We start from the raw sequence: 27,543 nt of genomic DNA on the forward strand, positions 1-27,543 counted from the left end.
CAGGGGGTGTCCACCCACACAGTCGGAGCTGATCTCAGGCCCGATCATCTGACAAATAGAGGTTACTGTCTCCCTTGAGAGGGGGAGCCTCCTTTGGCACTGCACCTCAGACATATTGAGGTAGCTGCATCGCTGCCTGTAAACCCTGGCAGCAGGATAGTGGCGTCTTCTGCGGCCCCTTCCGCCTTGGACTTCCTGCTGGCTCTGCGCCCCTTGTGCCTGCGCTTCTCCTCCCACAGGTCACTCCCCTGGAAACTGCATTGGGACACCTGGCCTCCTCCCCCTTCTGCCCCTCTCTTCCTCCTCAGAGGAGGTGCCCTTTGCCAACAGCAGAGACCACAATCCCCATTACCTGGGTAATGAAAGGCTGTTTGATACCTGGAAGTGTTCACGTGGTCTGAATCCTCCAGGGGCCTTGGAGGCACCAAGGGATCCTGAAATGAAGACTGGTATTGCCAAGAACGAAGCTCCAAACAGAGATGATGCTGCCAAGTACCAATAAGTTACCAGCAGCAAGCTATGTACCAAACTCCCCACTACTGACACTGGCTTTTATCCCACACGTGGATGAGGTTTTTGAAAATATCGGCAGGCCGCGTGCCTTTTCTGCCCGTGCGATGAGTGCGAAAATGCAGTGGCAATGAAAAATAAGCGCCAATTGGCTTTTTAACGGCCTCTTAATTAATGGCGGGCGTGGCTCTGGCTCCGGCTCACACCTGCCGACCAAAATATCACGCGAGTGCACGATAACATTGGGACGCTCACCCGGCGTCATCGCGCGCTATTTTACGCCCTATCGGGTCGGGCCCATGCCCTTGGTCTTCTTCTTCTTCTGCAGTCCGGCAGTGGGCACTGACACCCTCCTGGTGCTGCCGTGACTCATGGAGGTGCCGGCGAATCGGATTCGCCAGCAGCTCCAGAGGGTGGGACCTCCTCCCCAGTGAGGGGCGGAGGTCCCACTCGGCCCTTGTCAATCCATCCGGCAGCGCTTTTATGACTGTGGGGCAGGTTGACTTGTTGGCTTCATGCCATCTTTGTTTTCAGGGTGTGGGGTGGAAATGCGCCCCAGTCTTATTCCGCCCAATGCTTCTAAATAATGGGAAACAATCACTTTTTTGGGAAGGGAGTGGGATTGAGTAGAGATTTTCAAAATTATGAGCTGTTTTGAAAGATAAAGAATATTTGGCAAATCAGTAACAAGGGGCCTAAACTCAGACTCTAATAAGCCACAGAATCTGCTTTCGCATACAAAATTTAAATCTGTTCTCTTTGCTATTTCTTTTGCCAATTTTTGTCTCTTTTCTCCTGAGATCTTGACATGAAAGGAATATCCATATAATGCCATGGGCTCACCAGTTTTTAAAATGTATGGTTGTGCAAGTGGTGGTCAGATCCATTTCATTCTCTTGTGTTCTAATTGAAATATGGTATAGCATACATTGATGGATGGGTCAATACTGTCTGTGATGCAACTGCTCTACCCTTAGCATTGATAATCTGCAGCTGATAGCAAGGAAACATTATATTATCCCTATTGTATTATAGTATGCATGCACCATGGGTTGAAAATTATGCTGCAATAGTATGTCCTGGATTCTCCTCCCATTGGTGGATTTTAGCAGGATGGTTCTTACCTGTGCTAATATGAAAATGCTGCTAACCCACAATTTTCTCCAGGAAACCTTATTAGCCATAGCGGGGGGATTTGGGGGCAGGAAAAGACACTTTGTTGGCTCATCATCTCAGGCTCTTATCAAAGTCATAAATAACACCCCATGTGACTGTGACAAAGGTAAACTATCCCTCGGCATCCTTCTTGACATGTTTGCAGCCCTTGGCATGGTTGACACAACCCATCTTTTTCCTTTCTCTTCCCCAGCTGGGTGGGACTGCGCTCGCTTGGTTCCATTCTTAACTATCCAATAGTAGCCAGGAAATCACCTACAGTGGCTTCTCTTCCCATTCCCACACCATTCGATCTGGTGTTCTCAGGATTGCTCTTGGATCTCTCCTATTCCTCATCTACATGCTGTCCCTCAACAACGTCATCAGAAAACACAATACCAGTTCCCACATGTGCGCTGATAGCATCCAGCTTTACCTCAACTCTTGACCTCTCCAATGTCTCTAAATTTTCATATTGCTTGTCCAACATCCAGTATCGGATGAGTAAAAATTTCCTCCAACTAAATAGTGGAGGGATTTTAACCTTAAAATAATGGCTGAGTTTGGATCGGGTTAAAGTTCGAAAGATCTGTTTCCCAATCCAAATCTGTCCACTTCCACTTTAACTGAGGCAGGAAGGTAGGAGGGTGACCAATCCACTCCAAGGAAATGAGCTGGTAATTTGAATATGATAATGATGATGTGAGCTTCACTGTCATTCAGTTTTTCAACTTTAACTCTGGTCAGCCAGGTTTCCTGAGGTTCATTAAACCCGACAAGGTGTCACATCTTACTACACAAGATAAGAACACATGGTTTAAGGGGTGACATATTAGCATGGATAAAAATTGGTTAGCTAACAGGAAGCAGAGAGTGGGGGTAAATGTGTCTGTTTTGGATTGGCAAGCTGTAACTAGTGGAGTGCCACAGGAATCGGTGCTGGGTCCCCAACTATTTACAATCTACATCAATGACCCGGATGAAGGGGCCAAATGTATGGCAGCTAAATTTGCCGATGACACCAAGACAGGTAGGACAGTGAGTTGTCAAGAGGAGGTAGATATAGACAGGTTAAGTGAGTGGGCAAACACTTGGCAGATTGAGTACAATTTGCGTAAATGTGAACTTGTTCATTTTGGCAGGAAGAATAGAAAAGCAGTATACTGTTTAAATGCAGAGAGATTGTAGAACTCGGTGGTACAGAGGGATCTGGGTGTCCTGGTACACAAATCACAAAGTTGGTATGCAGGTACAGCAAGTGATTAGGGAAGCAAATGCAATGTTGTCATTTATTGCAAGAGGAATGGAATACAGGAGTAGGGAAGTTTTACTGCAGCTGTACAGGGCCTTGGTGGGACCACACCTGGAGTACTGTGTACAGTTTTGATCTCCTTATTTGAAAAAAAATATAATTGCTTTAGAAGCATTTCAGAGGAGGTCCACTGAGCTCATTCCTGGGATGAAGGGCTTATGAAGAAAGTTTGAACAGGTTGGGCTTATATTCATTGGAGTTTAGAAGAATGAGAGGTGATCTTATTGAAACATTTAAGATCTTGAGGGGACTGGGCAGGCTGGATACTGGGAGGATGTTTCCTCTTATGGGGGCCTAGAACTCAGGGACATAGTTTAAGAATAAGAGGTCTGCCTCTTAAGACAGAGATGAGGAGAATTTTTTTTCTCTGAGAGTCATTAGCGTTTGGAATTCTCTTTCCCAGAAGGTAGTGGAGGCTGGGTCTTTAAATTTATTCAAGGCTGAGTTAGATAGATTTTTGATAGACAAGGGAGTCAATAGTTATAGGGGTCAGACAGGAAAGTGGAGCTGAGACCACAACCGGATCAGCCATGATCTTATTGAATGATGGAGCAGACTCGAAGGGCTGAATGGCCTACTCCTGTTCCTAAATCCTATGTTACTACGTTTCTATGACAGCTTTGTTGAAGTGAGGTCTTGGCAGAATCAAGAGGTCAGTGCCTTTACGCTCAGCTGTTGGACTCAGGTGCCTGTCCAAGGAGCTTCCATGATCATGTACCTTCCCCCACCTTTCCCTGAGGCCTCTGTTCTCACCACAAGCCTCCAGCCCCCCACAAAACCTACGATCTCCCCTCCTCGAGGGCCCCGGTTCTTGGACCAGGCTCAGATTCCACCTCCCAGCTGAGGCCTCCAATCCCAACCCCCACCAGTCTTCCAATTCTCCCTTTGACCATTCCCTGCCCCCCACCCTAGCACAGACCTGGTCCTGTGACCTTGACGGCCCTACTCCCAGCTAAGCCCATTAATCCATCTGCAAACCAATTGGTGACATCACACACACACATACACACACACACACACGCACACCAACGCCCCCCCCCCCGAATTCAGGGTTTCCTACAGAGTCAGGTAAGTAAATATTTAGCCCATCGTCTTTGGTCCCCGCCAGTAAATCTGTTCCCTAGCTACCAACTTCATCCCTCTCCTTGGCAACTAACTGCCTGAGGCTGAATCAGGGTTCTCACAATCTTGGTGTCATATCTGACCCCGAAATGAGCTTCCTGCCAGATATCCTCCTCATGGCTAAGATCATCTATTTCCATCTCCTTAACATTCCTTGATCTTGTCCCTTCCTCAGCTAATTTGCTGCTCAATCCCTCATCCATGCATTTGCTCTGTCTAGGTTTGACTATTCCAATGTACATCTGGATGGCCTCCCACATTCTACCCTCTGTAAACTTGAGGTCATCTGAAATTCTGCTGCCTGTACCCTAACTTGGACAAAGTTCTGTGCACCCATTACCCCTGTACATGCTGACCTACATTGGTTCCTGGATATGATGTTAAAACTCTCACCCTTATGTTCAAATCCCTCCACAGCCTTGCCCGTCCTTAAATTTGAATTCTCCTCCAGCCCTACAACCTGAGATATCTACGATTTTAGTTGCTTAATGGTTAGTGGCTGTGTCATCAGCTGCTGAGTTTCTAAGCTCTGGAATTCCCTCCCTAAACCGCTCCACCTTTCTTGCTCTCATTCTTCCTTTAAGACGCTCGTTAAAGTCTACCCCTTTGAAAACCCTTTGGTCATCGACCCTAAACTTTCCTTCTGTGGATCGGTGTCATATTTTGTCTGATAATGCTCCTGTAAAGTACCTTGAGAAGTTTTTCTGCTGCAGCCTTTAAAAGCAGGCAGCCAGTTCAAAGGGCAACATCAGTTTTCAGCAAGATGATAGAAGAAGCAGACTTGTTACACTTCTGCAAAGTGACACTTCTGAAGAGTCGCAACTTTGAGGATTGACGTTTTGAAGAGGTATGACACTAGGGACACATGCAATATTTTTAATTGTACAGATACATAACTTCAGTTTGATGGAAGGACGTTGGGATTTTAAAAAATAAGTGAGCTACTAGACTAGTGTGGACTTCTCGCGAGTTATTATTAATCATGAACCCTTCTCTTGATAGCCCAATTTTCATAGAAGTAGAAATTTTGGTGTGAGTGGAGAGCATTCAGCCTAATGAACTCGTGGCAATACTGGCATCCCCAGCTCAACTAGCTTAAAAGATCAAAAGATAATTACAGATGACAAATGCTGGTCAAAGATCCTAAATTTCCATCATTGCAGAATTCCGTTGATCATAAAAATTTCTGAGATTTTCACTTCCACTGCTCTATCCAGTGGTCCATTCCACAACTTACTCACCCTTTGTGAAAAGTACTCCTGATTTTCATTGTAAATGTCCTTTGCGAGCTTGGACGTTTGTCCCCTTGTCTTTTTCTAACTGTTTAGTTGAAATTACCATTAACTCGCTAATCACATTTGTCTTTTCTTTTCCTTTACCCTTTATATATTTCTTGTTCATCTAATTCTCTCTTTAAATTTCACGTTTGCTAGCTTCCTACACTATTCCATACATTAATAATGCTTTGGGTGAAAAAAAAAATCTAAACCTCCCTATTATGTTTCCAGTAAAAATCCTAGGATTATGGCTCTTTTTGCAGACAAGAGGAAATAAGCTTTCACTATTTGCTCTCTCATATCATTTCATAACTTTACACACTTCTATTAGGTGTTCTTAGCCTTGCCTGCTCCAGTCAACGCAACGCCAATTTTTCCAATTTCTCATCATAATTATATCCTGATATTCCTGGTATCATTCTAGTAATTTCTCACCTTTCCCAATGGTCCAATATCCTTTCCATAAAGTGGCCCAAAACTATACATTTAATTGTGACTGAAATAATCTTGTACAGATTCGCTATTCTTTCCTTGTTTTTATATTCAGTGCCTTCAATCAGAATCCCATTTAATTTTTTTAATGGCTTTTTTCATTGGCAATCCCACTTTTAAGAACCTCATATATAGTATGTCACCATAAATATTGCTGTTCCTCTATTCCATTAAGAATTTTACTGTTTAGAATTTTGCTCCACCCTTTTGTCCAAGTGGCTACACAAGTCTTACTAATTGAAAAAGGGGCAATTTAAGTGCAAAATAAGCAATGCGTTTAAACAAACTACTTGTAAAATTCTTCTCCAAAATTACTGTCTTATGGATTCTTCTTGTGTCATCTTTGCAATGTGATGGAAAGGGTTAGGTCTGTGACTCATATTAAAAATGCTTTATTAAATTCTGCACTTTAAAAATCCATGGTCTACTGAGCACATTATGTTCTATTTGTTTTCTAGACTAGTTTTAAACGGTTTAGTGGGTTCTGTCTCACTTCTTCTGCCTGTAAGCCAAGCCAGTGTTGGAGTAAGGCATCTGCAGCTCTTTAATGTCCCTGAGTGCACAGCACGCATGACTAACACAGTGTAAATAAACACAGCTGAGCCAGGCAGAAATTGGAAGGTTTTCTCATTAGAAAAATAAAATAAACAGATGCGGTTAAGCGCTCTGTCTAAAGTGTTTGCCCAAAGAATGGAGATCTCTCAGAAGTTTGAGCACAAAGGTGATAGGGCCAAGTCTCGTGTAAAAGGAATGGAATCTGTACGGTCCTTTTAACTAATAGTCCTTGGGGATGCCTGTTGATTTTAACCTTAAAGGAGTGTTACGTCTTGGGATTTTGGCAGCTTTTCTTTTGGTTCTTCAATAACAAACTTGGGACAGTGGTTTTGTGTTTCACAAGAAGCAGAATTTATTGAAGTTGCCCATTGCTGATGCCGGGCCAAGAAATACCTAATTCAACCAATCTGGCTCAAATGGGGCTGTTTTTATAACACAATGGAGACTATGGGGCTCTGTATAAAACACAAGGTAATTCAACAGACATAGTAATCATTGACCTCTTGATTAGTGAGACACTATTACATCCTTTCACATAGCAGTAGGAACTACACACTCAAAGCATCGCTCTCTGATGTATTAAATCCTGGTTATTGTGAGAATATTTTTCTTGCAGTGAGGGTTTCTGCAAGGAAGTGCATTTTAAGAGGGTTATATTCTTCCACCCTTTTTTTTTACCATTTTTAATTTAAAAAAACCAAGAAATCTCTTTTTTGAAGTATTGCTGAAAGCAAAACTGTATGGGGATTTTATGACAGAATATGCACCCAAACAAAGGTACCAAATATATTTCAAATACATTCAGCAAATGATGACCAATTATGTCAGCTGTTACATTTCGTTCATTCCATCTCTGCAGAATCTGTAAGGAATTTTGCACAGGGGAAACTGTATGGATAAAAAAAAAAGGATCTTGTGTGAAAAGCAGAAGCTGATGGTTTATTACAAGCGGATTAGCCCTGGGCAAGTACAGAACCCTACAGCAAGTTAGAAGCACTTGTGACGGAGTACGGAGGAGCTGGACTCATTGAACTCCTGCCTACTGATCCACGTTTGCTTGAAGGTGGAGAGAGAAGTCAATCTGGAGCCTTCAGCGCACAGTGAATACTTCCTCTCGGAACCAAGGCTGTGATTTCCTTCTGCATCCGATCAGCATTAACTAAAGGTAGCATTAACTAATAGTAGTTGTTGGTTTATGGTCCCAAACCACCTCTGTCTGCATGCTAGATCTAAAGTGATTCAGTGTTCCCAGTGGCACTTACAGGGAGCGCATCTCATGAAATTCCTGAACTGTGTCTCTAGCGATTTCCCGAAAATCACTCCCTGTGAGGTATACCAGAAGTATACCTAAGGATCGCTCCTTAAATCAAAACTTGTGAGCACCTGATACTATAATGTGGAAGGAACTTAATCCGCACTTAATTGGTGCTGTATTCAAGTTGGGTGTGTCAAATGGGACATTATGGTACAAGCTTTCCATGGCATCTAACCTGTGCAATACCTGAACTGTGATTGTTCATCGGAATAATGTAATGGGATTTTTAGATTGCTATACTTGACTTTAGTGTGCTTGAAGTTCCAGTTCAAATGTAATTATTTTCCACAAATGAGATGAGCATGATTTCAAACACGCTTATAGTTCACAAAGAGACACTGATGGTAAGTCAGAGTATGATGTTTACAATATTGGGTGCAGTACATTAAACCCACTGGAAACGGGAAATAAAGGTTAAAAAACTAGTTTAGTAACAATTTATTTAGACCCAGTGATCCAGGAATTTTTGCTACAGTATTTCTAATATTCTAACTGACTTATCTAAAGTGATCATTGATTGTTAAAATGCTTCAAGAATGTGGAATTGATAGGCTACCTCAAAGATATGGGTTGTGACCAGTACTGGAGATTACCAGAATGCATCAGGGATAGAGACTTATCAGGAAAATCAAGATTGCCTGCTGTAACTTTAGCAGAAGATTGGCAGAAGCGATGGATAGAACAATTGAGTATACACAGTGATAGAATACTTTGTATACAGTGATAGAATTTACTGTGTATATTGATATTCAGCGATGGAATTGATTGATTATAATGATATACAGCAATAGAATCAGTTGGGGAGAATTCCAAATCTCACAGAAAATTATTGGTTGGAGACATTTTTAATAAGTTGCAGTATTTTGATATGCAATGATTGGACTTCTATGTTATACTATACTTTAGATATTAGAACACCTACAAATTTGACCCGCAAATTGCTAATACAGCTGTAACTACTTCAATGCATTCATAAACTGGCTCTGGAACAAACAGTGCAGTGTAGTTCTCATGCTACATTGCATCTTCTGTACAATAAGTGCAAGCTAGTCCAGTTTTTGATTTGTGCACCATGCTTAGCATATATAATCATTATGGATGTTCACATATATGTCCCAATAGCTTTGAATGGGAGAATTAATGTCTGGTTCTACTAGAGTTCATTTTGGGTCCTGGACACCAGAAAGAAGAGCAACTGTAGAATAAGGCTATACCTTACAAAGCACTGGCTCTATATTAGCCTTGTCCCATGTGTGTAAAATGCCAGTGGCTCAGACATTGCATATAGGTGATCCCCTAAATCTGAATAATGTCTCTTTGAAAACTTCCATGATAATCAGGGCCAATTTTCAGTCCCCTTTTTGTGATTGTCTTGTTTTATCTTGAGTCACTCAACAACTTTGTTTCTTTTCACTTATACACTGGCAATTCACTGGCAGTGACGCTTTAAGAAAGTGCTGCAGATGAGTATTTGCAATCCAGTGGCCATCAAGTCTCAGGAGGAAGGAAGTAAAAAGTGCTCTAAGGTCCACAGAGGGAATTTTTTTAAAAATTATTTGTTCATGGGATGTGGGCACCGCTGGATAGGATGTTTAGTGGCTTAGAGGGGAACTTCCTGACTTGGAACTATATTGCTGTTCCTTCACTGTCGCTGCGTCAAAATCTGGAACTCCTTACCTAACAACACTGTGGGTGTACCTACACAACATGGACTGCAGCACTTCAAGAAGGCAGCTCACCACCGCCTTCTAAAGGCAATTAGGGCTGGGCAATAAATGCTGGCCCAGCCATTGACACCCACATCCTATGAATGAATGATATATTTTTAAAAATCCATCTGTGGACCTTAAAGCATCGTTTACTTCCTTACTCCTGGGACATGATGGTCACTGAATTGCAAGTACTTGTCCGCAGCACTTTCTTAAAGTGTCACTGAGCATCAATGCATCCATTAACATATTATCTCCAATAGAATGTTAATATTGGTTTCCAAATGCAGTTAAATACTCTTCTTACATTTCTTTTTCATAACTTCACAGCATCTTGACCAAAATACCATTGAAACCAGAAAACAAAGTCACACCATATCAGGTGCTCAGGGGAATTTGCATTGCCTTCTTCACGGTAATTATTTATGCAGATAAATGTTAGGGAAGAGCACGTTTCTGTGTTAAAAAAAAAATCATGAGTATTTGCTGGGATTATCCTGGAACTCGGTCCAAGCTGTTCCACTGAACATGTTGATTTCTAAAACTGTTTGACCCTCGGAAGGAAACCTAACTCCCCTGAAATACAGTAGTTTAGAGAATTAATGTAATAGAGCACAGCACATATCCGTTCGCATGCGGATTTTCTGAGAACACTTCCTAAGCAGGGTTCCTGCTGTTCTGCTCTCCTGACTCTGGACAATAGTGGAATATTGTTCACCCCCCCAACCCAACTTTCAAAGTTATGAATTTACAGTTGACAGCGGACCTATTCCAGGGAATGATGTACGGATGGAGTCATGATGTCAGCAGACAGTTATTCTCATTGCAGCTTATGTACAATGTAATTCTCCATTTCCTTTCCCTTGTTCAGGAGCTACTTTACGAGGTCCAATAGAGGATTGCTCAGATTTCATCAAACAATCTGAAAACAAACCTACAGACACCACTTCCTTTTTGCTAAACATACTGCATATTGAGGGATTGACCAATTTGTTGTAAAGTTTTATTTTCCCAGTATTATTATTATCACCCTTCATATTGAAATATTTAACTCCTCGCTATGTTCTGCATGAAGACATCAGTTTTTGCTTCATTTGTAACAATAAAACAAGGCGCGCTGATAGTTCTTCTTTAATGAGAAAAATTGGCATGAACTTTTATTTTTTTTATTGAAGTTGACGAATGGAACAATTTCCACAGTTTACAACCAGCGCCAGCATTGAATACTCCCAGGCCTGAGGTAGCTGCAGGGCAAAGAAAAGGAGACACTCATCCTAATTGTCTGTGTTAGGTTTGAACCCAGGTTCTAGGGATGTTAGAGAAATAGGGGCCTAGAAATTTGATGGCACTGTGTTCGTTTTATATGCGGATGCCTAGGCCCGTTGTGTGACTGGGAATGTGCACAGGTCATCTGCATAATACTATCAACACCTAGGTTTTACATTGAGTTTACATTCTCTTGCCTCATCTGCACAGTTTGTACATATTTTTTCTCCTGTCTCTTTAAGTGCTTCTCATTTACACATTCACTACCTGACTCCAGAGGCTGGATTTTGCAGACCAGATTTGGGACCAAATGGAGTTGGGTAGAAGAAAGCAATGGCCTGAATGAGGATCCAGATGTCCCGCCCCCATTTCCTTTGTGGGCTATTTCCAGTGGTGAATGAAAGGAGGCAGGGCAGGAACCTCGCACGCAGCTGTTTAAAAGTTGTCAGCACCATTCTGCAAGTGGGTATTTCAGAACCTCTGCAATTTTCAGCAATTTGGAAGCCTTTCTAATCACGCCCGACTGCAAAGATGAACCATGGATCGGGGGTAGGAAGAACATGAAAGGCGAGTAAAAATTTTATAGTTCATCATGAAATGCTGTAGCCTAAGCTACATCCATGTTTACTAAAGTGAGTTATGATAGTGCTGTTACTGGAGAAGTTAAATAATGTGATTGTCAGATTGTTATTTCTGACAACTGGCAAGCTGTCAAGTGAAAGAACAGCATCGTAAAAATAGAAATGTCTTCAGATGCATTAGAATAAATCATCTGTTTTGCTTTGTACAATATAGAAAACATAGCCCAGTGGGAGATAGATAGCCAAGTAGTGAAATTTTTCCCATGGCTTTCATTCATTTTTTTTTTTAAATTGCTCAGCCATCTGTTTGGCTGTTTCAAAGCATTGACAGGTGTTTAAGCTTTCATTCATTCTATAAAGAAAACTCAGCCATCTTCCTGGCTGTTTCAAAGCTTTGACGGATTTTTGAGCTTTTGGCTGTCTTCAAAGGCACTAATAGAGTCTGTACTTCAGGGTTTGTTTACACAGCTGTGCTGGGAAATGTGAGTATTTATTTTGACAGATTTATGAGCTTGCAGGAAGACAATGTTTTTTTCAATTGCCTATTCAAGTGATTTTTTTGACAGATTTATGACCTTTTCAAAGACTTCCAAATGTTATTATAGGGGTCATTAATCTCTTCATCAGCTTTTCTAAGTGAACTAAAGCCTGTTTAAGATGGCTGTCAGAGATGATTGAATATTGAATGAGTCAAAATAGTGTGGGCATATTTCAGGTGCAACAAGGTCCAATTTCTGCCACTGAATGTTTGGTTAGGAATGGCATTGAGGTTTACGAGGATAAGAGACTTAGTGGAAATCTGGGACGATTCTGCCCTAAGTACGGTAGTTTTACCTGGCAGCCACATTGTCGACTTTTCATACCATATCGTCCCAAACCCACCGCATTAATTATGCATTCCTGGGAAACATGCCATTTCTATGGTGGGCGGACTCTCATTTGCCCACCACACCATCACCTTGCCACTTTATCACGCTGCGCACCATATTTAAAGTGCATCGGTGCACACATCTCTCAAGTCTTCCAGCGCACGATTGCTGCACAGAAGACATTGCCCTGAAAGGCAAGAAGACTGCAGCCCCAGGTTCAATGATGCGCCCCTTGAGCGCCTTTTGGATGCAAAGGAGGCCCGCCGTGATGTCCGCTACCCCCGCTCTGGCCGCAGGATGGACAGCAACATCACTAATCTGGCTTGGGAAGCAGTGGCAGCAGTGGTCAGCGCCAATGCCCTGCAAAAAAGGACAGCCACCCAGTGCCACTACAGGGTGAATGGTCTCATTTGCTCCGCCAGAGTAACTCACTCTTCTCATCACTATCAACTCACACACTCACAAACCAATCACACATCCACAGGGATCTCACACCTCAAGGGACAACAACACTAACTCTCACACACACCCTCTCATCTCCATCAGGGTCATACTCTCTCAAGCTCATGTCCTCATTCTGTCCATGGCTCCGCTCACCACACAAACATTCCACGCAGTGCCATGTGTCCTGCTCACACTCTCTCCATCTGTTTTCATTCAGGAGAAGCCTGCTTACATCAGCAGGAAGAGGTCCCAGACCGGGGGGGTGGAGTGGCCCACATTAGGCCCCTCACTCACTTTGAGGAGTGTGCCATCGTGCTGACTGGTGAGGAGATGGATGTTGACTGCGGTGATGGTGGGGTCGGTGGCGAACACCCTCGTGAGGATCCTGCACCACATCATCCCTCTCTTAATGCAAATGTGAGTGCTCTCTCTCCTGTTTTTGACTCTGCTGCCATGCACTAATTATCTCTACTTTGGTTCAGAGGGAGCTCTGCCAAGCGACTGACACCCTCAGCCAGGCAGTCCTTCAACTCCATCCAGGTCCTCACCTCCAACCAAGAGGACGTCTCCTCCATTGAAGAGCTCGAAATAAGCAGTCTGGAAGACCCATCACATCACTTACCCACACCTTGCACCAGCGTAGAGACACACACCTCGGTGGGAGCTAGTTCCAGAGCAAGCTCAGCTTCATAATCTGGTGGTCACAGCAGAAGGAGGCAGGTTTGTGTGAGTTCCCCGGCACTCAGAGGACTGCTGGGGATCAGGCATCTGTGAGGTCCGAGTCAGATGACGAACCTCTGAATTTGGCCTTCCAACTCATCCAGGAGAGTCAGCAGAAGGAGTGGGAATATCAGGCAGAGCTGTTAGAAGCCCTCAACAGAGAGGTACACGAGTCTGAAGAGAGTGTCTACCTGCTCTTTGATGAAGCGGTGCCCACATGTGTGTGTATGGAGATCTCCATGGGGAGGATGGCAGACGTCATGGAGACCCTGGTCCGGGAGAACTCAGAGGTGTGGGCAGAACTACGCTTCATCACAAGGACTATGGGTGAGTTTCTGCAGTGGCGATGCGAGAGGGAAACAGGGCACCTCGATGTCCCCCTAGGCGCTCCTTCCCCAAGGCGTCAGGCTGGGGCCCCTGGGCACCCGAAGGGAGGAGGAGCGGCAGCTGGACACCCCTGGGTCATCCTCTCAGGAATTTCAGAGGCTGTCCTCCCATGCACGTGGAGCCTTCATCCATCACATTCATCTCACTGTCCTGAGCATTTTCAATGCTGCCTGCTGGGGTTCTCTTTCAGTTGTCCATCTGAGCTGACCTGCATCTCCGTCCACCCACTGATCACACTCCCATGCAGCACCTGATCTCACCCATCACGACTATTGTTTCACTTTCATTTTAGACAGCATGGTTTGGATTCGCTTTTTCGTCAGCTCCCCCATCTTTTCTCCTCCCTCAGTAACCCATTTCCTTTCCCCCATCACTGTTGACCCCCTGGCATCGCCTCCCACCTCCCCTCTGTGACCTACCAGCCACACCCCTTTTTATTCAGGGATGTCCAAGTGAACGTGCACATTCCTGAAAATCCCACCCCCATCCACATTCACCTCCCGGGCCTCCTCCTTCCCATCCCCTCTGTCCGTGTCTGCCTTTGATTCCCCACCAGCCACCCTCGCTGTCCCACTGTTGAACCCTTACCCTCCCACCCTACTGCCTCACTCTGCCCTCAGTCGTTCTCACCATTCCCTTATTCCACACCCACTCCAGTTCGCACCCAGGAGGCAGTCATGGACTCATCAGAGCCCTCCCTTGCACATTCGCCTGGACATACTGCCCCCCTGGACCCCTTCCCCCTCCTTGGAACCCCTTCCCCCCACCCTGAACTCCTTTCCTTACACTATCTCCGAAGTTGCCATCTTCTCCCCTGTTACCCCCCACCCCACTGTATTCCTTCCCTCTCCAACTTCATCCCATCCTGACACCTTCATTCCCCCAACTTCCAACCTCACCCCATCCTGGCACCCCTCCCTCTCCAAGTCGATCCTAGACCACCTTCTCCCAGCCCCCGGTACACCTTCCTCTCCCATACACAGCTGGACCTTCCTCTCCACCCCCTTGACCATCATCTGTTGTGAGCAGACTGTCAATGGCGGCTTTCGAACTTCTGTGGGCTGTTTCACAGCAGAGCCATGTCCATGAGAATCCACCCAGCATGCCATGGACGGTTCTCCAGTGTGCCGTTGGTGTCGTGCTCCAGCATCTTCTGCTCCTTGGATGTCCGTGATGTAAGCAAGGCCCTGGCAGGAAGTCCCGACTTCTGCACATCACACTTTGTCAAGGTGTTCTGCACCGGCGTGCGATCACACTGATGTGGGCGGACGATTCAGTGGGATGGGTGGGGGGGTTAGATGAGTTTGGCGGGCTGCACATGTATTACAATGAGGTTCCCGGCGTCCGATGGCAGGGAACACCGCCCGCCATTGAAGGGATGAGCGGACGATCGCAAACTGGTTTCACGATGTTGTGAAACCGATTTTTGGCCTTTTCACCATATTGTCTGCTCACGCCACCAAGCACACCCGATGCCAGTGGGCATGGATGATTCTGCCCTTAGGCATCAAATCCTGTTTGGAGAATGTTGGGACAATGGAAATACCACAAGGGTAAGAAATTGGTGAAGGGTCTGGAAGGTAGTGTATAAGGTTAGTTACAACTGAAGCTCTCATCCTCCATGCTTTCACCCCTAGACTTGACTGTTCCAATGCATTACTCCTGGCCTCCTTAAACTAGAGATCATCCAAAACTCTGCTGCTTGTGTCCTAATTTGCAACAAGCTCTGTTCTTCCATCACGCCTGTGCTCATGGACCTGCAGTGGCTCCTAATTAAGAAATATTTCAATTTTAAAATTCTCATCTTTATTTACAAGTCCCTTCATAGCCTCGCCCCCTCCGGCTCTAAAGCCCACTCCATCCACCCCCTCCCCCGAGATATCTGTGTTTCTCCAATTCTGGCCTCTTGAACATCCCAGATTTTAATTGCTGCACCATTAGTGGCTGACAATGCTCCTGTGAAGCCCCTTGGGATGTTTTACAATGTAATCAGCGCTATATGAATATACATCTTTCTTTTGTTTTGTAGGATGTGCGTGTTTGGAAAAAAAAGATATAATTTCTAATTCTTTTTCTGGCTGCATTTAAAAAGCTATAATCCTATTAAGACAATGGACAGCTGGCAGCCAGCTACAATGTGCAAACTTGGGAATAGACACTCTCCCCACCCCCCAAGGGGGCATGAAAGACCCCATCTCCTGTTAGCTTTTACACTGTGCGGAAACTTCTCAAAAGTTTCTGAGATGAGATATCAAAATGCAATTACCTGTTTTGAAAACAATGACTACAGCAGACATGGAGGGATCAAATTCCTCTGTCATATATTGCCAGCAGGACTTTAAGAACTGTTTACCAAGCCAGAGAGATCAGATCAGAATGCTGTACTGAAAGGCCACAAAGAAGCTGTCTCTCTCTCTCTCTCTCTTACTCTCTCGAAAGTGTTGTGCCTAGATTTGCAAAGTAAACATCCTGAGATGGGAAATCTACAGCAAACCACGATATTTAGGGAATAAAACATGGAAATCTGCTCCTTACAACTACATCCATAAAAGCAACTGAACAAAATAGCCACAACGTGGATTCACCACATTGAGACCAGCCAAAGGACAGCTAACCGTATACTGCTTTGTTTTAGCTTCTTCACAAACAGTTAAAAGATCTTTAAACTTATTCTCTTATTCTACCACCTGTCCTAGCGTGCGTCTGTGCACCCAGGGAATGTGAGTGATGTATGAGTAGTGGTTGCAATTTACCTAATTTTTTTAAAATTCGGGAAATAGTTTCAATAAACTTATCCTGTTCTTTGTTTAAACTTAGAAAACCTGTCTGGCTAATCCTTTATAATCTTTATAATGTAAATAGTTGGACTCCTGGCAAAGTGCATCCTCTCTAAAAATTCACAAAAAGCCCTGTTAGGGTTAGATCTGGAGTGGGAGAATATGGGGATCATTTTTACCCCTCATCACATGGTCGTGACACTTTTAATACAAGTTGTTATTTTGGTTAAATGTTTTGTTAGTTATAGAGGCAGGCATAAATCTTTCAGAATTCTTGCTAAAGCTACTCATCCACAGGAAAGAATTATATATTGTCTATTGAAGGAAAATGCTTGATGGGTTAGATGTTTTTAACATCTTATTTTCTTATCTTCATAGTCACATTTACAGAAATTTTTACATGATGGTGATCATGAAATTATGCAGTGACTAATTCCATGCTTCTCCTCTCTCTCTATAGAGAAAACGCTTCTACATCCTGTTATGTCGATAAGACATGAAAAGAACATGTGAACATACATATGAAAAAAAAACTAGGAGCAGGAGTAGACCATTCGGCCCTTCAAGCCTGCTCACCATTCAATATTGTCATGGCTGATCTGATCGTAAGCTCAACTTCACATTCCTGCCTATCTCCTATAACCTTTCAGCTCCTTGCTTATTAAGAATCTATCTACTTTTGCCTTAGAAATATTTAAAGACTCTTCCTCTGCTGCCTTTTGAGGAAGAGAGTTCCAAAGACTCATGACCCTCAGAGAAAAAAAATTTCTTCATCTCTGTCTTAAATGGGTGAACATTATTTTTAAATAGTGACCCCTAGTTCTAGATTCTCCCACAAGGGGAAACATCCTTTCCACATCCTCCCTGTCAAGTCCCCTCAGGATCTTATATATTTCAACTGAGTCGCCTCTTCCTCTTCCAAACTCCAGTGGATACAAGCCTAGCCTTTCCAACCTTTCCTCATAAGACAACATGCCCATTCCAGGTATTAGTCTAGTAAACCTTCTCTGAACAGCTTCCAATGCATTTACACCCACTTCTTAAATAAGGACACCATACTGTACACAGTACTCCCGATGTGGTCTCACCAATGCCGTGTAATTGAAGCATAACCTCCCTACTTCTGTATTCAATTCCTCTCAATAAAACATAACATTCTATTTAATTTCCTAATTACTTGCTGTACCTGCATATTAACCTTTTGCCATTCATGCACTAGGACACCCAAATCCCTCTGCATCTCAGAGCTCTGCAATCTCTCACCATTTAGATATTAAGCTTTTTTAACATTTTTCCTGCCAAAGTGGACAATTTCACATTTTCCCACATTATAGTCCACTTGCCAGATCTTTGCCCACTCACTTAACCTATCCATATCCCTTTGTAGCCTCCTAATGTCCTCTTCACAACTTACTTTCCTACCTATCTTTGTGTCATCAGCAAATTTAGCAGCCATGGCCTATTGTCCCTTCATCCATTTATACAAATTGTAAAAAGTTGAGACCTCAGCACTGATCCCTGTGGCACACTATTCATTATGTCTTGCTAACCAGAAAATGACCCATTTATGCCTACCCTCTGTTTCCTGTTAGCTAGTCAATCTTCTGTCCATGCTAATATGTTACCCCCCAAACCAAGAGCTTTTATGTTCCGCAATAACCTTTGAAGTGGCACCTTATCCAATGCTTTCTGAAAATTCTAAGTACAGTACATCCACCTGTTCCCCTTTACCTACAGCACATGTGACTTCTTTAAAGAACTCCAACACATTGGTTAAACATCATTTCCCTTTCACAAAACCATATTGACTCTGCCAGGTTACCCTGAATTTTTGCAAGTGCCCTGCTATAACGTCTTTAATAATAGCTTCTAATATTTTCCCCAAGACAGGTGTTATGCTAACTGTAGTTTCCTGCTTTCTGTCTCCCTCCTCTTTTCAATAAAGGAGTTATATTTGTTATTATTTAATCTAATAGACCTTCCCCGAATCTAGGGAATTTTGGAAAATTAAAACCAACGCATCAACTATCTCACTAGCCACTTCTTTTAAAACCCTCGGATGAGGTCCATCAGGGCCCAAGGACTTGTCAGCCCACAGCTCCAACAATTTATTCAGTACCACTTCCCTGGTGATTGTAATTTTCTTGAGTTCCACCCTCCCTTCCAGTTCCTGATTGATAGCTGCTTCTGGGGTGTTACTTGTATCCTCTATAGTGAAGGCTGATGCAAAAAAACCTGTTCAATTCGTCTGCCATCTTCTAATTTTCTCTAATTAATTCCCAGGCTCACTTTCTATAGGACCAATGCTCACTTTGTTAATTCTTTTATTATTTTAAGTATCTGTAGAAACTGTTGCTTTTTGGGTGGAATCGTCACAGATTTGCACCAAGTGCAGTAGCAGGTGGGAATAAGGATGTTTTACCCGCCGGCCACAATGGTGGCTTTTCACGCCGTATTGTCCCCATCTCGCCTCATTAATCATGCATTCCTGGGAAACATGCTGTTTCGAAGGTGGGCAGGCTCCAATTCGCCCGCCACACCGTCATCTCACCGCTTCATCATGCCAGGCGCCACATTTAAAGTTTGGCCACAGCACACCTCTTCCGGCCCAAGACTGCTGCAAAATAATCATGGCTCTAAAAGCCAAGAAGACTGCAGCCTCCCAGTTTTGTGACCTGTCCCTCGAACACCTTTTGGATGCCATGGAGGCCCGCCGTGATGCCCTCTACCCCAGCTCTGGCCGCAGAAGGGGCAGCAACATTACCACTCTGGCTTGGTAGGCGATGGCAGTGGTGATCAGTGCCAATGTTGCACAGAAGAGGTTAGCCATCCAATGCAGCTAGAGGATGAATGATCTCATCTACGCCGCCAGGGTAAGGCAACCATCTCATCACTCTAAACTCACACACTCAAACCCATCACAATTTCACAGTTCACTCACTGCTAGGTCAAGGTGCATCACCGTTCACTCTTTCACACACATCCTCACATTTCCATTGGCCTCATCTCCTCTGAAGACTGCCTCTTCAGCCCTCACTATATGGAGGCCACTTGCACAGATCAACTTGTGCCCCCACATATACCCTGGTGTACTCCCTTCCCCAGTGCAGCCCTCGCCCTATAGCCTCTTCCCTTGCCTTAGGTCACTTCTCCCTCTCCCCCAAGCAAGCCCTAGCCCTGCAGCCATTGAGAAACTACCCCTGCCTTATGGCTGGTCTGGTAGATAGAGACCGGCCCCAGAGCCCCCTAAAAGTGATGTGGTGCTGTCTGTGAAGCCTGGTGAGGATGACTGCGAGTGCTGACCGAAGCAAGGTGGGCAAACAAACCTTGAAGTTTCGAGCCAAGTGCAGCTCGCCAGGTGCACATTGCTTATGTACAGTTGTGAAACACGGCGTGATTGCTTGGATGATCCAGCAGGGGGGATGATTCTGGCGAGTTGGGCATATAATGATATGCAGATATATTACAATGAGGTTCCCAGCATCCGACAGCAGGAAACGCGGCTGCCATTGATGGGTAGAGAGGTCAATTGCAAACCTATTTCATGATGTTGTGAAACCGATTTTTGGTCTTCTCCCCATATTGCCCGTTCACGCCACCAAACACGCCCGACATCATCAGGCACGGAAAATTCCACCCTTTATTTTTATATTTCTAGCTAGCTTTCCCTACTACTCTGGTTTTTCCCTCCTTATCAATCTTCTAGTCATTCTTTGCTGTTTTTATATTCTGTCTAATCTTCTGACCTGCCATATACCTTTGCACAATATTATGCTTTTTCTTTAAATTTGACACTATCTTTAACTTTTTTAGTTAGCCACAGATGGTGGGTCCTCCCATTAGAGTTTTTCTTTCTTGTTGGAATGTATTCATTCTGTGTATTCTGAAATATCCCCTTAAATGTCTGCCACTGCATCTCTATTGACCTATCCCTTAACCTAATTTGCCAGTTCACTTTAAGTAGTTGTGTTTTCATGCCATCATAATTGCCCTTATTTAAGTTTAAAATACTAGCCTTGGACCCATTCTTCTCTCCCTCAAACTGAATGTAAAATTTAATCATATTATGATCACTGCTCCCTAGGGGCACTTTCACTATGAGGTCATTAATTAATCCTATCTCGTTGCACAATACCAGGTCCAGTATAGCCTGCTGTCTGGTTGGCTTCAGAATGTGCTGTTCCAAGAAACTATCCTGAAAACATTCTAAGAACTCCTGATCTAGGCTATCTTTGCCCATCTGATTTTTCCAGTCTATAGATTAAAATCCCCCATGATTATCGCCACACATTTCTGACAAGCTTCCATTATCTCTTCCTTTATACTGTGTCCCACCATGCAGTTACTGTTAGGGACCTGTAGACCACTCCCACAACTGGCTTCTCGCCTTTATCATTTCTCATCTTTACCCAAACCGCTTCTACATCCTGGTTTCCTGAACTTGGGTCATCCCTCTCTATTGTGCTAATACCATCATTAATTCACAGAGCCACCCCTCCACCGTTTCCTAGTTTTCCATCTTCCCTAAATGTCATGTACCCTTCAGTATTCCGGTCCCAAACTATGTCATCCTGCAGACATGTCTGTGTAATGGATATTAGAATGTACTTATTTATTTCTATTTGCACTATCAGTTCACCTGTTTTCTTTCGAATCCTACGTGCATTCAGATACAGAACCTTTAGTTTTATCCTTTTTATTATTTTTGTAACCTCTAGCCTTTCACCTCATCACTGATTTACTCTTAGATTTTTAACTCACTATCCCTGCCTGTCTGTTTTGTTTATCATTTCCCATATTAATACTTTTCACTTTTGCCTTGTCTCTACTCTTTGATTTACCACATCTTCCCAAATTTGATCCCTTACCCCATTATTTATCTTGAAACCCTCTCTACTTCCCTAATTATATGACTCGCTAGAACACCAGCTCTAGCACAGTTCAGGTGTAGACAGCCCCCACTTTCCCCAGTACTGGTGCCAGTTCCCCATGAAGTGGAACCCACTTCTACCACACCAGTCTTTGAGCCACGCATTCATTTGTCTAATCTTATTTGCACTATCCCAATTTGCATGTGGCTCAGGTAGTCTAGAGATTATTACCTTTCAGACTCTGTTTCTTCATTTGTTGCCTAGCTCCTCATACTGACTATGCAGAAACCTCTTTCCTAGTTCTACCTATATCATTGGTACCTACATGGGCCACAACAACTGGATCCACCCTGCCCCACTGTAAGTTCCTCTCCAGCCCTGAACAGATGTCCTGAACTGTGGCACTAGGCAGGCAACAGAGCCTTCTGGACTCTTGCTCTTTATTGCAGAGAACAGTGTTAACCCCACTCACTGTACTGTCCCCTATTCCTTTTTTGCTCCACCCACTTGAATTGCTTCCTGTACCACGGTGCCATGGTCAGTTAGCTCATCCACTGTGCAGCCCCCACTCTCATCCAAACAAGCTGAAAGAAGCTCAAAACTATCAGACAATTGCAGAGGCTGAGGCTCCTGCTCTCTGGGTCCCCTTACCTGCCTCAGCTGTAATCGCACCTTCCTGTCCCTGGCTACTTTCCAAAGCAGAAGACCCTATCCTAAGGGGTATGAACGCCTCCTGGTACAAAGCATCCAGGTAACATCCCCCCTCCCCGATGTGTCGCAGTGTCTGCAGCTCGGCCTCCAGCTCTATGACTCTGAGCTGAAGCTCCTTGAGCCACAAACACTCACTGCAGACCTATTTGCTCTTGATCACAATGGTATCCAGGAGCTCCCATTTGCTACATGACACATTACCTGATTTAATTAACTACTTAATTATTTTATTCAATTAATTATTTTCCTTTTTTACATATTTTATTAACCTCGCCACCTGTCTGCATACTATATTTAAAACTTTAGGAATCTAACAGACTTTAACCACTTACCAGATACTCTCCAAACAGCTAGCTTCTTCCCTTGCAATAGATTAAGAACCAATTCCTACAGGGTGAAAAAGTTAGAAAAGGCAAAAGAGCACCTTCTTCACCTTGTCACCTAACTCCCTCAACTCACCAAACTCCCAGCACTCTATTGAGGTCACACTCCAGTGTTAGGTCACACTGAGTTGCCTGTACTTATATATTCTGGAACTAAAGAGACTAGCTAAGTCCCAGGTACAGAAAAAACAGTTCAAGCTAGTTTCCTTGATTAATTACAGCTGTTCCCCAGTAGATAGCTTCTATCTCCCTGCTTAGGCTCTTGGATGAGATTTGGAATTTAAACAGCACTTTCAGTTAAGTGTTAAATACAATCAATATTCGATTTTTAAAAAGCAATTTAAAATTCCCTCAACTCACCAAACTCCCAGCACTCCACTGACGTCGCACTCCAGTCAAAAGAAATCAAAACTCTGTGTATCAAAACTTTATTCTTTTTTGCTATTTTTAAAATGGACTTCTGCTGAACCACAAGATGGCTGCTACAGGTCACATGACTCACAAGATTGACCATCTGTTCTGGAAACTTCCAACTGAGATTACAAGAGCAAAAGGGTTCCACTCTCATCCTTGTGGAACCTCACCCCATTGTGAGGCCACATTATAATCATGAAGCTAGACAGCTAACAAACAAACTGACTCCCCCAGCCAGGACGATAACAAAGACAGAGACATCAAAACTCGTTGTACCTGAAGAATTGTTAACACCACCATTTCGTTTCTAAGGGAACAATGGATTTTGGCCAGAAGCACAGAAACTGCTTACGAGGCTGCAATTAACCTATTAATGGACCACATCACATAATCCCATGCTTCTAGCCTTTTGGGTAATTTTAATATTACATTTCTAGCCTCACAGCTCAAACTGTTGATGTGACGCCAACCGGAAAGAACTCCAGCAACTCTTGGCTGACCAAGCAGCTGATCGGCATCTCTGAACTCCTTGAAGCCTGTTTGATTTGAAAAGTCTCTGATCATTGCCTGCCAAATGGTCTCAGCACAGGAGCCCAATCGTGCTGCAGTAACATTTGTTTCAAGGATTTTCATGTTGCTGTCTCCAACCAGGAACTCATCTGGACTGAACTCTGCCACAAAGGAAACACCCTCTGGTCTTTGAATTCTAGGACTTTGGAAATCACGTGAACTAATATCCATTTCTGTGGCTCTTTTAATGTTGTTGCCCATAGTTGTAAATCTTCCTCTTTTCTACCCCTCTTACTACATATGTGTATATTTGTGCGTGTGTTTGTGGTTGTGAACACTACCCCCTGTGTTTGAATGTAAATAAACTAACCTGAGTTAATCATAACGCAAGTTTGCTGTGAGTTATTTATAAATTGGACCACATAAACTAAGGGATTGGGGAAACATGCCACAGCCTACTTCAAAAATAATTCAAAAACACCTTTGCTTATGGACAGACAGGGAGTGGATAAAGAAGTTCAGTTTCTCTCTCGCCTGTGTGTAACAATCCAATCTATAGAATGAATTCAGAAAATCATGGGCAATCAATTCAACAATATCAGTTGGCCTAAAATTGTATGGGCAGACTTTTACCCGTGCCGCCCCCGCACCCACCCCCCCAACTCCCCCGAGGTGGTGGGCTAGGAGGTGGGGGCCGTTAAAATGCTGGGAAGCCATGGGAAAGCTTCCCAGTAATGGAAAGACAGTGGTTTGGCTCCCCCACTGACAATTAAAGACCCAAATAAGGGAAATCTTCCTGAGCAGCTGACATTTTTCCAGCAGTGGAGTTGCCAACCCGCCATGTGGGTGAGGTCATCAGCTGCAAGAAAATGGCCTCCCTGTGGCTTTCTGAAGTGGCCATTGGTGCTGGAGGCTCCATGGCCTAAGGAAGGAGCCACCAGCGACAAGGGCCACCCCTGCAGCCCTGGCGCTGCTACTGAAGGGGTTTTCCCTCCAATTGCCAGAACCTGCCTCCCGGGAAAAAACAACTTCTGCCATCCTCAAAATTGAAGTGCCCTCATGTTTCTGGTACTGTCTCAGAAGTGGCCGCCTTTTATGCAGGCACTGCCAAGGCTGCAGAGTGTCTGGCCCTCTGATTGGCAGTATGGAAGGCCCACCCGCCTTCCTTAATCAGCCACATTCCTCATCTTCGATTGCCTACTCCTGACAATGTTGTGGGGGTAAGTCCTGTCTCCTGCCCAAGCCCGAAGAGACTGCCCAACCTTGGGACTCCCCACTACCCCCCTGCCCCCCTGGGAAGATCATGCCCTATACGTTCGTTGTGTGCAAGGAACCACTGGTGGAAAAGGCTCTGCATTATTTACCTTTGTTTCTTTATAAAACAATTCAGCTAAAATAACCAACTATTAAGTTCTTTCAAACTACCATCCCAATGTCCCTTTTCTCTGCAAAGTCCCTGAACTTGTTATGGACTCCCAAATTCATGCCCAATTTTCTCAGAAGTCTGCGTCTGAATCCCACCAATTAGGTTTCCGCCCCGCCATAGTACCGGAACAGCTCTAATCTAAGTCACAAATATCATCCTATATGACTGTGATAAGGGTAAACTATCCCACCCCTTCCTTCTTGAACTGCTTGCAGACTCTTTGACAACGTTGATCACACCATCATTCTCCATATCCTCTTCAATGTCATTCAGTTGAGTGAGACTGCTCTCACCTGGTTCAATTTTTAGCTATCTAATCGTAGCCACAGAATCACTTGCAATGGCTTCTCTTCCTGCTCCGCATTGTTTAATTCTGGTGTCTCCCAAAGATCGATCCTCTGCTCCCTCCTATTTCTAATCTACATGATGCCCCTCACCGGCATCATCGGAAAGTACAATGTTAGTTGTCATACATACGCTGGCAACACCCAGCTCTACCTCAACACCACCTTTCTCGACTCCTTCACAGTTGCTAGATTATAAGACTGCTTATCTGACACTCAGTACTGAATGAGCAGAGGTTTTCTCCAATTAAACATTGGGAAAACTGAAGCCATTGCTTTTGATCCTTACTGCAAACTCAATTCTCTTGCTACTGACTCCATCCCACTCCCTCTCAACAGTCTGAGACTAAACCAGTTTGTATCCTTGGTGTCATATTTGACCCTGAGATGAACTTCCAACCGAATATTCGCGGCATCAGTAATATTGCCTTCCTCCATCTCCATACCATTGCGCGATTTCACTCCTGTCTCAGTTCATCTACAGAAGCCCTCATTCTTGCCTTTGTTGCCTCTTTAAACTTCACTATTCCAATTTCCAATGCACTCCTAGCTAGATTCCTGCATTCTAGTCCCTGTAAGCATGAAGTAATCCAAAACTCTGCTGCCCGTCTTAACTCGCACCAAGTTTTGTTCATTTATCACACCTGTGATCGCTGATCTACATTGGCTCCCAATCAAGCAACATCTTGATTTTAAAATTCTCATCCTTCCATGGTTTCACACCTCTTACCTCTAATCTCCTCCAGCCCCGCAATTCCTTGAGATACCTGCACTCGTCTCATTCTGGCCTCTTGAACATCCCCAGTTTTAATTGCTCCACCACTGGTGGCTGCCCCTTCAGTTGCCTAGCACCTAAACTCTGGAATTCCCTCCCTACCCCCCTCTGCCGATCCTACTCGCTTTCCTTCTTTAACACACTCCTTAAAATCGACTTCTTTGACTAAGCTTTTGGTCAGCTGACCTAATATCTTCTCCTCTGGGTCGGTGTCATGTTTTGTTTTATAATGCTTCTGTGAAGTACATTGGGGTGTTTTATTACAATAAGGATGCTATATAAATATACATTATTGCTGTTGTAAGATGGGGAGCTTGGGGAACATTTTCTCTTCTAATATTAAGAATAACAAGTCTGTTGTTTATCCTTGTGTTTGTGATTTTGTTATAAATAGCGAGTGATTCATCCTGTCCTTGTGCACAATAATTCTGGAAGAAGCATTGCCTTTCCACAGCCACAGAAGAGTGTGTGATTAAAGCTCAGTCTTGGAAAACACTAGCGGGTTGTAGGATGAAAGTCAACGTTGACAAATTTCTAATCTATCTTCCTCACTGTATTCTTAAAAAATTGCTGTTTTGCTTTTTTACTCATCTGTCTGCAAGCCCACTCCAAAGACTTGAGCATGTAATCTAGGCTGACGCTTCAGTGCAGTACTGAGAGAGTGCTGCTCTGTTGAAGATGGTCTTTTTTGGATCAGGTGTTAGATCTTATCTCCTCTGATGAATATATAAGATCACATGGCATTATTCAAAGACGAACAGGGAGGTCTCCTAATGCCCTGACCAATATTTACACCATTTTAAAAAATAATCAACGATTGTTATATCTCATTGTTGTTTCTGGGACTTGCTGTGCTCAAATTGGCTGCCATGTCTGCCTGCATAACAACAGTGACCACACTTCCAAAGCTCTTTCTTGGCTGCAAAGTGTCTTGCGAAGCCTTAAAGATTAAATGTAAGTTCTTCTTTCCTCTTCTCTCTTTCAGTTGTCCTTACATCTTTCATTTTTTTCTCATTTATTTTCTCCATCCACACTTCCCCCCCCTCTTCTAACAAAATCAGTGGGTGAACTCTATTTCATTCAGAGGGGAAAAAATACATTAATTGATATAGAACTTTTCACATCCTCAGGACATCCCAAAGTGCTTTATAGCCAATGGGGCATATTTGAAGTGTAGAGGCTGTTGTAATGTAGAAAAGATGGGGCAATTAATGCGACCTGAAGTGCTGTAGCTGGCACCAGAGCTCCAAATTACCAGCTAATGTGGGCAAGGGGCACCTAGCACAATAGGAATTTCTGTACCAACTGTGCCCAAGGCTTATCAAGACCTCAAATATTATTCTAATTAGAGCACTTCTCCATGATGTGGCTGGAATGCATTAATAATGCAAAAGGATACTGAAGGGGATACTTGTATAAGTAGTATCAGTGATTCTCTCTTTCTTATGCTTCAGGACTGGACCATGGTGCATGGACAACATGAAGCAACACAACACAGGCCTGTGCTCTGCTCAAGAAACTTACTTTTCCATATGGTCCAGATGAACATAAAAACTTTATAGCAAGTTGGCTAAAACACAAGAACTCATGGTCAAATGTTAATGCAATTTTAAAGGGG

General features: G+C 43.7%; 1 protein-coding gene across 1 annotated transcript in view; it reads right to left on the reverse strand.

The window, feature by feature from the left end:
- The window catches only part of LOC144688449 (protein phosphatase EYA1-like), a 261,652-nt gene that overhangs the window by 63,284 nt on the left and 170,825 nt on the right, over positions 1 to 27,543 (reverse strand). The window lies entirely within an intron of this gene.

The sequence above is a fragment of the Cetorhinus maximus genome, chromosome 13 (genome assembly GCF_964194155.1).
Source record: "Cetorhinus maximus chromosome 13, sCetMax3.hap1.1, whole genome shotgun sequence".
Lineage (NCBI taxonomy): Eukaryota > Metazoa > Chordata > Chondrichthyes > Lamniformes > Cetorhinidae > Cetorhinus > Cetorhinus maximus.